We start from the raw sequence: 12794 nt of genomic DNA, 5'->3' as shown, positions 1-12794 counted from the left end.
TAGCCTCAAGATATGCGTTCACCTTGAGAATTTCATCTTTGTTTCCTAATGTAATGATTTCAGTTTTGTCTTTGTTTAACTGAAGAAAGTTTTGGCACATCCAACTGTTAACTTCATCAATGCATTTACATAGAGAGTCAATGGGGCTGTAGTCATTAGGTGATAGGGCTAAGTAGATCTGGGTGTCGTCAGCATAGCTGTGGTAAGCCATTTTGTTATTTTTCATTATTTGGCTCAGTGGGAGCATGTACAGGTTGAATAGGAGTGGTGCAAGAATTGACCCTTGTGGGACTCTGCATGTCATGGATGTCCACTCAGACTTATGGTCACCTATACACACATAATAACCTCTCTCTTCTAAGTATGACCTGAACCATTTGAGGACCATTCCAGAAAGCCCAACCCAATTTTCTAGCCTGTCAAGAAGTATGTTGTGGTCAACAGTGTCGAATGCAGCACTGAGGTCCAGTGGTACCAGAATTGATGTTTTGCCTGTATCTGTATTGAGGCGAATATCATTTATAATCTTTATGAGCGCTGTCTCTGTGCTGTGATGCGGTCGGAAACCAGATTGAAAATTGTCAAAGTATCCAAATATGCACTCATCCCAGGTGAAGATGATGTCCCGCTGGCACAGGCCTTACCAGGGTTTCTATTGTGCATTACCATCCTGGTCCAGCTCCACCAGCGTCTCCCGCTCAGCTCAATGAAAGTGTAGAAATGTGTTCTTCTGTTTCAGCTGTTAATTTAAATTTCTGTTGTTTCTGATGTTTATTGTAGGCCTATGAATAGTTGTAAAAAGTACTTTAAGTAATGTATAGACCAATTTATTTTCATTTACACATTTTAATTTACATGACAAGAAAATATATGCATGAACATATGAATTTGTTTAATGTACAAATTATAACTTGCATTACAAAAATAAACAGAACGTACATAACAACCACTTCTCTTTTATTTAGCCTACACATTTAAAATTAACTAAAATGAACAATAGACAGCAATTACTTGGTTTAATGTATAAATAACTTGCATTAAAAAAATATATATATAATATAGAGAAATTGTTCTGTGCATCCCGGCCACGACTTTACATTCAGTCTTTGGAGGAGACATTCGGTATAATGGACCGTCGTCAGTGAGCGACATTTATTTATTCATTCATTCATATAAAATACTTTATTTTGCAGTAAAGTCAGCAGTTTTCGTTTATTTGCATTTTGACTTATAGTTTTGAGTGACAGATGTCGTTTTTGATTTAGCCTATTTTTGTCTGTGACATATTTTAGCTACGGTGTTGACAGTAGGCTATGATAAGAAAAATAATAAATGATTGGCCAACATAACCTTTTACTTCTGTTATCCCCAGTCTCTCTCTCTCTTTCTGTAGGGGACATTTAAAAGAGAGATTCTGGAAACTAAATCTAAATTTAGCTGGATCGGTCGGGTCGGGTATAAAATCATTTATAGCGGGTGAGCACGGAGTGAATTTGAAGCGTGAGCAGGAGGGTGCGGTGCGGAATAGATCCTATTACGGGAGCGGGAGTCGAAAAAACAGCCCCGCGCAGAACTAATTTGTATTTAAAGAAAGTGCAGAAATAAGAAAGATAAAAGAAAAAAGAAAGAGAGCGAAAAAGGAGAGAATGGACTGATTCCTCTTCTTGAGAGAATGGTTGAGAAATAAATAACACTTATGCAAGTTAAAATTGGGAAATTAAAGTTTATCTTGCCAGGTTGCTCTACCACGAATGCACTAAACGTTTTGTTTTCTTCAAGTTCAGGCAGTTGCGCCAGGCTACACTTGAGTTACCGACCGCTACCGTCTTTCACTGGGGAATTTAAACCCGAGCCGCAAGAAATCTGATCGAGTGCCGCGGGAATGCGGATCAGTCAAATCCTGTAGTCACCAGTGTGCTATGAATTCTGGGATAGGGTAGGCTGCGAAGTTGTGCAAAGGTTCCATCTGCTGTACCCTTCCTTTCCCTGAGAAACGGAGGGCGCATTTTGAGTCACTTTCGACTTGTGGCAGCCTTCGTCGCGCTGCTGTGACGCAATCGCACTTCAAATGTGGCCTTCAGAGGTGCAGCTTTCACATTGGGACACCCTTCGTAGTGCCGCTGTGACGCAATCGCACTTCAAATGCAGCCTTCACATTGGGACAGCCTTCGTAGTGCCGCTATGACGCAATCACACTTCAAATGCGGCCTTCGAAGTGCGCGCCCTTCACTTTGGGACACAGCTGTTGACTATGTCTGCTAGGATACTCATCAAGATGGGCATGTTGACATAGTTTTTGTGTGAGTTTGTCCGTTCAAGAGCAAAACTTGAAAGAGAACTCAATATTTGCGCGCTGTGAGACGTGTGTGCGCTTTCGGATGAGTGCACAGACACAAAATCTTCTCACAACGCGCACGACTTCTCATTTGTGATGACGGCGAAAATGACTGGTCATATTCGAACATACTGCAGCACTCGCATGCACTGAAACACTGCTCTATGGCAACGGTGCACGCAGCACTTAAACATATCAGATCTTTACACACAGGCAAACACGGCTTGAGTAACGCAGGAAAGCGTGTTCCTATAGTCTAGTAAAGTAGTGTAGTTACCAATATTTTTAGTGTAATGCATTACTTTACTTCGTTACCCAAAAAAGTAATATCGCTACTGTAATCCGTTATTTTGTAACTCGTTACCCCCAACACTGCGCAGAATCAGATGTAATCATTATGAGCGCTCGATACTCTGATGTGTTGTTTTCAGTTCATACTGGCAGCCGGAGGGCGCTCCGTGCACATGTAGTCCATATAGCACGCATGAAGAAGATATGTGAAATTGACATAAACAGCTTCCAGAAATCGCTCTAACATGCAGATAGACACGTTTGAAGATAATAAACACACAATCGTGACAATATATGGCTTATCTGTGTTATTTATACCATGTTGGGTGTTTTCATAATAGATTATATTTATAATGCAATACTATTCGAGCTTTTATAATTATGCAGAATATTGTAAAATTATATATTTTCTGTCTGATTTTTTGATCCAAAGCCAAATGAGATCACATAAGGTTATTTAAAACATTTGACTTTTGATATAAAGTAAGTTTGGAGTAAAAACATGGTTTTAATCTCATTAGCTAATTGTTGTGTTTTAATAAATTGGTGTAATAAATCATAAATTATGATTTAATAAATCATAAATTGTTGTGGCAGATAATAAAGATTGTTTTAATTATCTGGTGTACCTTTATGAAGCAACTCTGCACTGTGCCCAAGCAGAATTTCCCCTTGGGGACAATAAAGTTAACTAACTAAGCAAAAACTCACTTCATTTAGATTTTCCCCCCAGAAATTTTTACTAATCCAGTCAATTAATCTTGATTTAAGAATTTTTAATATTTGGACTGGAAACAAGAAAAAATATTGAATAAGAAGAGCATTTTTTTCAGTGTTGTCAAATCTTCTGATCATTTAAAATATAATAGGCCTTTGTTGATTACATTCCAAATAAAATAAACTACAAACATTTTTATTTCCTTTGCTCTGTTGCTCTCTGTCACATAGGCCTACCTGAAGCGCATTCATTATGCAGCTCATGCGAACTATTATCTCAAGTGTTATCTCATCATTATTCATTAGCTATCACGCCTCCTCGCATATTGGCTTTGTGAAGAGAAACTGTCTTACAAATTGTAAATGAATATATTGTTTTATGTGAATGAGTAGGCTCAATGATTCTCACATCAGTTTAAAGAAAAAAACTGCTATCGCGTTTTCCGGAGCTAATTACCCTCCCCCTCCCCAGTTCCTCCTCTCGTCAGTCAGGATTTGGCATTCTGATTCCCCCCGAATCAGACTAAATTCCCAAATTAGGTTGTACATTTTAATATTGACATTAATGCTATCTGCAATACATCGTTGCTTCTGTTCTGTTTACCCTTAGGGGGTTTATCGCTGCTCTCCCTGCTCTTATCCATGCTAGCCTGCATGGATGCGCAGGGAGTTCTTGCCGAGAACAGAACCATACCGCCAATCTAAACTATATGCAAATTGTCTATCACTTTGACGATAGTGTTCCTGACAGAACAATATTTCTGGACTTCTGTGGCCTGTTGCACAAAGATGGTTTCAGCTGCTGCAGGTAGGCTAAGTTAAGCAAACTCTGTTTTTTCAGGCTCAAGAAGGTGGATTGGTTTTTAGCAGTGTTCATCACCATAGTAACTCTGGAGGAGGTTTTCTTCTGGGTTAGAGATCGCAAACCCAAACTGGACCAATCAGCTGCAAGTAAAGATGCAATAAAACCACACCCCCTGTATCTCTCGTTCCAAATTAAAGCAGTTTATAGTGAAAAAACTTTAGAGACAAAATTGTTTATCTTTTGGTGGTATTTATTTATGATATTTATATTATATGAATTATAATTACTTTTAATTCATATAACATATTCATATAACTATTATATTACAGTAATTGACAAGTAGCCAAATATTAATATAAATATAATACATGCATGTGTATTAATTTGAGCTCTTTGTGAATCTATAATTATTAGGCATATTTCTTTGATTGACATGCATTGATATAGTCAGAGAGCCTATTCTTTCAGCTGCAGCAGCAGTGTTTATTCCTGCTTTGTAAACGCATTTAATTTCATGATAATTTTCAAAACTATCTCTCAATCTTCAGAAGAGAAGTGAATTGCGCCAGATTATTTGGTTATTTATGTATTTCTTTTATACAGTATGGTGATGCTTGACTGCATGATTATGGTAGATTTTACAAAGCTCTGCAGAGCAGATTTTGTCATTCTGAGGTGATGTTGCTTCTCGAAAAAAATGACCTAAGGCAAGACAGTAGCCTACCTGCGGCTCGTCGGTTACTTTTATGTTTTTCCGTGCTGGCATGTCGGTAAATGGCGGATTTCCCTTGACTACTAACGTCCACTTCACAGCTACACAGTGTGCTTTTTGATATAAATTTGTGCTCTTTTGTCCATTCTGGATTAAATGAGGTCTGAGCGTCTGACATCCTATGTTAACGTTATGATATGATGTAGCCAGCACATCGTGGAGGCTTGTTTACGTTTTTAACCAATGAAATATCAGATATTTGTTTGACACCGCTTTCAGCCAATCATTTGCTTGACCAGAGGTCTTACGGCATTAGACGCTGTGCTACTGCGTCCCAATAAAGATTCTAGAGTGGGTTTTTATAGGCCGATTCAGCGCAACTCCAAAAAGGAGGACAAATGCATGTCCGGCTTAAGGCTGCGCCGGACGCCGGACAGGAGCTTAAAATCTGAACTGTCCGGCCAAAATCCAGACGTATGGCCACCTTAGATGGGGGGACACCCCAAACAGGCAGTGGGACAGCTCCCTGTATTAGATGCCTCTGCCACTCTTGTGCTTCAGAGCTCTATACAGTCAGATCACTCTGTATTAGAGAACGTGTACTTTCTGTTTCCGCAGACGCCAGATGCTCTTTGCAATCAGAAGTTACACTGGTGCCCACTTTTCATCAGGCACCAAAAACAGAATGGTTAAAGCCCCTAGCAGAGGACTGGGCCGCATGGCAATGCCTGCCCGAGATCTCGCAATGGGTGTTGCATACTATTCGCCACAGTTACACCATCCAGTTTCGCAAGGGTCCACCCCTTTCCAACGGTGTTCTTCCCACGACGATGCGTCCTTGGGAAGCTTCGGCTTTGAGACAAGAAAATGTATCTTTGCTAGAGCAGGGTGCTATAGAAGAGATCCCACCCGCTCAGGCAGAGGTAGGCTTCTACAGCCGTTATTTTGTGGTGCCCAAAAAGGATGGTGGACTATGTCCGATTCTAGACTTGCGTCATTTAAATCTTGCACTTAGAGTGAGCAAATTCAAGATAATGACGCTGGAGTCCATCCTGTCTCAGGTTCAAACTGGAGATTGGTTTGTAACTATCGATCTAAAGGATGCATATTTTCACATCCAGATTGTCAAGAGACACAGGAAGTTCCTCAGGTTCGCTTTCGAGGGCAAAGCTTACCAGTACCGTGTCCTTCCATTCAGACTAGCATGGCTCCTCGAATGTTCACAAAATGCATGGACGCTGCTCTGACCCCAATGAGGCTTCAGGGCGTCCGAATATTAAATTACCTGGACGATTGGCTGATTCTTGCCCAATCCCAAGAATTGGCAGTAGCTCATCGAGATTTGACTCTGTGCCATCTGAGGAACCTAGGTTTACGCATAAACTATCAGAAGAGTGTCTTACTGCCCAGCCAGCAGACATCTTTTCTGGGTGTGGATCTGAACTCTGGCTTGATGCGGGCACAGTTGTCTCCTGCACGCGCACAATCACTACAAGGTTGTCTGAGCCAATTCAAGACAGGCCGTTTGGTCCACGTTGGTCTTTGCCTCAGACTCATGGGCCTTATGGCAGCAGCGTCCCCTGTGGTTCAATCGGGCCTGCTCCACATGAGACCATTTCAGTGGTGGATGAAGAGTCTAGGTGTCTCTCCCCATTGCCACCCCTTTCGCAAAATCCTGGTCACACGCAGATGTAGCGGGTACAGGACCTCTGCATCAGCTAGCAGTTAATTGTTCAGCAACCTGAAGCTGTCTGTACAATTACGGAAGAAAGACTCTGGGCTTGCTGTTATTTATTTTATCAAAAATATGCAGAGCAAATACAATTGTTAAAAGAATACACTATATCTCAATAAACCACTTTCTATATTAAAATCTACATTGGTTCAGTCTCTTTCTTGCTTTTATATAATGCATTCATGAAAATCTGTTCATTACTCTAGTAAAAATGAATGCCACCTTTACTTTACTTTTACCTTAACCATAAAAGTGTTATGTACCCAAGGAATACCAAAGGGAACGAGCTGTGTGAGTGGGACACATTTCTGATAATATTATTGAAAATGGGGTCCCTGCAAATGCTGAGGTCACGTGACTCTTACAGTGTATCGCTATTAAGCAAGAAGTAACATGTTGTGCACTCAGTTTCTCTCTTCCACTCCCAAGATGTTAAAAAGTATGTATTTGATGCCATTTTAGCACCTCTGATAAACTATGTTAAAATTCTTGAAAGTGAGGGGATTTATTTGCCCATTTCTTCTGAAAAGGTTTATGGTTTAATATGTTAGATTTCTGTAGCTAACTTAGAAATTAATGCTCTTCTTGGTTTTACAGAGTCTTTTAAAATGCTTGTGGAAGGTCTTTAAAGGGAAAAAACATACAGAAATGTCATGTTTGAACACGTGATATTGTGAGTTGATTTGAACTGTGAATACAACATGGAAAGTCATGTAACATTTTGATAGTGTTTGAAGATGCAAATTAGTAATATAATGATTAAATATAATCCACATTTGACCAAAATTGAGTTTAAATGGACATACGTGCATATTTTACAGTAACGGTGGTCGATACGCGTTGTTCCGATCATTAATTAGAATGGCCAAGTCATATTGACAGAGGAATACGTGCTGGACATTCTCAGCCTCTGGCAAGCGGTGATAGCAGTATGAGTGAGGCATGTTCTAGTGACAATCATGACAGTAGCATTACAGGCTATAATTTGATCAGTTTGACTAAGAAAAAAAAAGTTTGAATCTTATCAATGAGAGTTTATTTACATACTAGCAAGCAAAACTAATCTGTGAAGTACTAGATTAGAACTAAACTGTGGAGAGCTTCAATGTCGTACTTTCAGCTATCCAGTGCTGAGCTTCGATGAAACTTCACTAGACCGGCGAGATGCTTCCACAGGGCGGGAGATACGCGGCGTGATTGACAGCTTTGACACCAAATGTATATACGTGAAAATCAGATGACATGATTTCACAACTTTTCATTGGCCATTTAGATATGTGAAGCATACTGTATACGGAAATGAACCTGGACATTCAATCTGTCGAAAAATCTCAAAATCGGCAAAATGAACATACGTGGTTTTCATCGGACAGCAACGATATAATGTAATGATAAACAGGAAAAAAAATCTCAAGTGAAAATAATTTTTTCTTTAGTTATTTTAGCACTGTTCTCACGTTCATAGGATTAAACGTGATGTAAGGGTCTGTGTCACCTCCAAGTACTGTGATACACAACAAAGCCTGGAAAGAGATCACCTAATGGATTTGTCCTCGGTAGAGGAAAGGCAGACTTGGAGATTTTTGCTGCCGGCTGGAACCACCATCCACTCCGCACAGAGGGGGATTTGAGCCCAGAGCAGAAGTGGCACATTGGATTGATGCAGACACAGATTAATCAGCCAGATAACCTTGAGGTTGTTCTCCTGTTCTGTGACATAAATAGTTGTAATTTATAAATGAAGTGCAATGGCATGCGTCTCCTTCTAATTTGTTTGTTCTACTACTCTATTTTGCTGCAAAATAGGATTCAAGAGCCAGACATGGATTGGGAAGTAGCAGCAGACCATGATGGAGAAAATGTGGATGGTGCAGTATTGGTCCCAGAGTTTGAGTGTCCCTTGAATGAAGAGGAACTGGCAGAACTTAACTCTCTAATACACCAGAGCGATCCCAACAGTCCACTTACAGACTGTATGTAATCTGCCGTGAGTATGTGACTGGCGGATGCAGCCTCTAGTAGTTTTAGTGGAATTCTTGGCTTTAATGTAACAGTTTTGATTTTAAGTTTGTTAAGAGTATTACTGTTAGTTCTAAACTGTGATGAACATTCTTCAATAACACTGATTTGATAGAGCATGAAGTATGGGAATTATTTTATACAGTGGTATGTCAACATAATATTCTGAACTGGTGCTAATCTCATATTGTACATTAAATTACACAAAATGAGATGTCTATCAATAAATGCAACTTTTCAAAATTGTACTTGCAAACAGTTAATTTCATAAATGCTGTCATAACAATTCCGTTAATTAAAGAAATGAGCCATTCAAGGGTGCACCGCAAACTGAGAGGTCTCTCGCAGTAAGTTTTTTATTTCTTTTTTTTTTTCTTCTTCTTCTTCTCTTTCTCTTCACTAAAGCTGGCACACACGGTGCGCTTAGACATTGTGATTTGTTGCTTTTCAGACTGCGATCCCGATGCCACCCTGTGGGATCTCAGGGCATTTATGGCAGGCTGTATGTTAATCAGATGCACGAGGACTTGTCTGGAGTTTTACATCAACCCATTCACTTAGCGAAATCATTCAGGCCAAAACTTTTATCATGGTGTTGGTGAACATGTCAACTAACTATTAAAGAAATCAGATTTTATTCTAGGGTCAAAGGAATTTTTAGGATTGCGATATTGTTCATACTGCCAAATGTGGCAAAAATCACAGTATTATCCTGGCTTGGGTTATCAAATTATGAATCTCGCTTTGATCTCTTTCATAGGTTCGGTAGCTGTGTCGGGTCCTATATAGCTAGTTATGGTTTTATTAGCTAGTAAAGCTAAACCATATAACACTTATTTTCCTTTTGCAAGGGCATCGTCCGGTGTTCTCAACCACATGCGCATGTTATGTATTTGTCATGCGTTTCTGGTTAATTTTCTTTTGGGGGTTCTCTCAGCAGGTTGACGGTTAGATGGTGTTCTAATAAGATGTGAGCGGGAGCTACGCCCAGGGGTTTAGAATCCTCCTAACTGCAGATGGAAAGAAATGCGAACTCCAACTCCCCTGTGCATGGGCCATTCTTTCAGATTGGTGTTGCTACGAACATAGCTCAACGCGCGGAGTTGGCATCCTCTACTAAGGTCTCTCCTATCAAGAAGCATTTGAATGCAGGATTCCATGATGGTCAAGATGGTTTCTTCAGCAATGCTTAAACCATCAGGCATGTTCATTAAACTCTCCCATAATTCCAAAGGTAAAACTAAGATTACCTACTTGTCTTAACAAACATCAGGTACGTTCAAAGCTTTTAAGGTTGATCTTCCATTTACACCGATATTCCGATAGAAGCCATGTTTTATCAGCTTCATGTGTCCAGGGAAATTCACTTTAGAAACTAATCAGTTTGATTCTACTCTCGGTCTTTCCTGTTCTGATCGTCACTTCTCACTCAATTTCTTTACTCTTTTACTTAAGCATTCTAGAATGACTTTAAAGGTTCTGGTATCACATGAACAATTTCTAAGATGAAGAATAATTACTGTCCCTTCACTTCTAAGGTTAAATATCTTCACGTTCATCCTAAGACTTCTGACCACTCCCCCCTATTTTTATCTAATGGAGCACCTCTCTCTAAGGCATGGTTCAGACCCACTTTTATACTGACTTAAAAGCTGCAGTTTACGTCCTTCTCTTCATATCAGACTTTCAACAGCTACGACAGCGGAAATTCTAGGCCAGCATTTAAGCTACCGGGGAGATGATGTTCTTCTGCATTCAAGTCTTATATAAGACAGATTCTAAAATCATCCTTGAAGCTCAGCAAGCTCTCCAGTAATGGTTCTGGTAAATCCCTATGCAACTACTGGTGGTGGTGTTCCGGCAAATTCGGCTCGGTACGTTATGATAGCATGGTCTTTCTACTATATCAAAGATGGCGTGTGGCCCTGCGGCCTTGTCTCTGTGGTCTAGCAGACTGTGTGGCCCTGCGGCCTTGTCTCTGTGGTTTATACATGTTTAAAAAAAAATATATATATATATATATATATATATATATATATATATATATATATATTATATATTATATATATATATATATATATATATATATATATTATATATATATATATATATATATATATATATATATATATATATATATATATATATATATATATATATATATATATATATATATAAAAACCTGTTACATTTATGCAGCAACAGATATGAATTGCTCATGTGTAGTACTCCTCTACAAATTATAACTTCAAGTTCTGTTCTATCATGAATTGACCTTTTTAGCCATCAGCAGGCGGCGTTCCATGTTCACGCTTAACATGTTAACTCTTATTCTTCTTCTTTGTAGGAACTCCAGGACACAAGACCGGTGGGTCTATTTTATTTACCTTTTTTCGTGTGGCCCTGCGGCCTTGTCTCTGTGGTCTAGCAGACCGTGTGGCCCTGCGGCCTTGTCTCTGTGGTCTAGCAGACCGTGTGGCCCTGCGGCCTTGTCTCTGTGGTCTATCAGGCCGTGTGGCCCGGCGGCCTTGTCTCTGTGGTCTATCAGGCCGTGTGGCCCGGCGGCCTTGTCTCTGTGGCCCTGCGGCCTTGTCTCTGTGGTCTATCAGGCCGTGTGGCCCGGCGGCCTTGTCTCTGTGGCCCGGCGGCCTTGTCTCTGTGGTCTATCAGGCCGTGTGGCCCGGCGGCCTTGTCTCTGTGGTCTATCAGGCCGTGTGGCCCGGCGGCCTTGTCTCTGTGGTCTATCAGGCCGTGTGGCCCGGCGGCCTTGTCTCTGTGGCCCGGCGGCCTTGTCTCTGTGGCCCTGCGGCCTTATCTCTGTGGTCTAACAGACCGCGCGGCCCTGCGGCCTTGTCTCTGTGGTCTACCAGACCGTGTGGCCCTGCGGCCTTGTCTCTGTGGTCTATCAGGCCGTGTGGCCCGGCGGCCTTGTCTCTGTGGTCTATCAGGCCGTGTGGCCCGGCGGCCTTGTCTCTGTGGCCCTGCGGCCTTGTCTTTGTGGCCCTGCGGCCTTGTCTCTGTGGTCTAGCAGACCGCGCGGCCCTGCGGCCTTGTTTCTGTGGTCTAGCAGACCGCGCGGCCCTGCGGCCTTGTTTCTGTGGTCTATCAGGCCGTGTGGCCCGGCGGCCTTGTCTTTGTGGCCCTGCGGCCTTGTCTCTTTGGTCTAACAGACCGCGCGGCCCTGCGGCCTTGTTTCTGTGGTCTAGCAGACCGCGCGGCCGCGCGGCCCTGCGGCCTTGTCTCTGTGGTCTACCAGACCGTGTGGCCCGGCGGCCTTGTCTCTGTGATCTATCAGGCCGTGTGGCCCTGCAGCCTTGTCTCTGTGGCCCTGCGGCCTTGTTTCTGTGGTCTAGCAGACCGCGCGGCCCTGCGGCCTTGTCTCTGTGGTCTACCAGACCGTGTGGCCCGGCGGCCTTGTCTCTGTGGTCTATCAGGCCGTGTGGCCCTGCGGCCTTGTCTCTGTGGCCCTGCGGCCTTGTCTTTGTGGCCCTGCGGCCTTGTCTCTGTGGTGTACCAGACCGTGTGGCCCGGCGGCCTTGTCTCTGTGGTCTACCAGACCGTGTGGCCCGGCGGCCTTGTCTCTGTGGCCCGGCGGCCTTGTCTCTGTGGCCCTGCGGCCTTGTCTTTGTGGCCCTGCGGCCTTGTCTCTGTGGTCTAACAGACCGCGCGGCCCTGCGGCCTTGTCTCTGTGGTTTATACGTGTTTCCAAAAAAACTGCCCACTGGCTTGGTTTTAAAGCTATTTTGCATACATTTTTTTTCTGAAGAAGGTCCACTTTTTGAAAAACAGAACCCTTTCACTAGGCTGGCTACGGGCCTATAGCTGCAAGTTAAATTATTATAAAGGTGTGGTGGTGCTAGATTGAGAGGTTTGTAGTTGTGTGTACTGGCGTTTTCCAGTTTACCTAGTCATGTATTTACATGTTCGTGGCTGTTTTCAGCTGATTCACCACAGAACCTGTAATATTTCTTTCACAATCCACGCCTGTCCCGGACTCCATTTCCCAGAATCCTCCCTGCCTTACACCTGAACAGACTCCCTCATCATCTTTTCCGCTCTCCCTGGATTCCTCGAATGACACTATAATTTATAAATAATTCAGAATTAATGTTTACACCTTAACTTATTCGCCCGCCGATATGTAAGAACTTAAAGGGGACTCAGTTAAAGGGAAACATGT

Source organism: Gobio gobio, assembly GCF_949357685.1.
Source record: "Gobio gobio genome assembly, chromosome: 13".
In the NCBI taxonomy this organism is placed as follows: Eukaryota; Metazoa; Chordata; class Actinopteri; order Cypriniformes; family Gobionidae; genus Gobio; species Gobio gobio.
The sequence above is the reverse complement of the archived record's forward strand: the minus strand, read 5'-3'. Positions refer to the sequence as shown.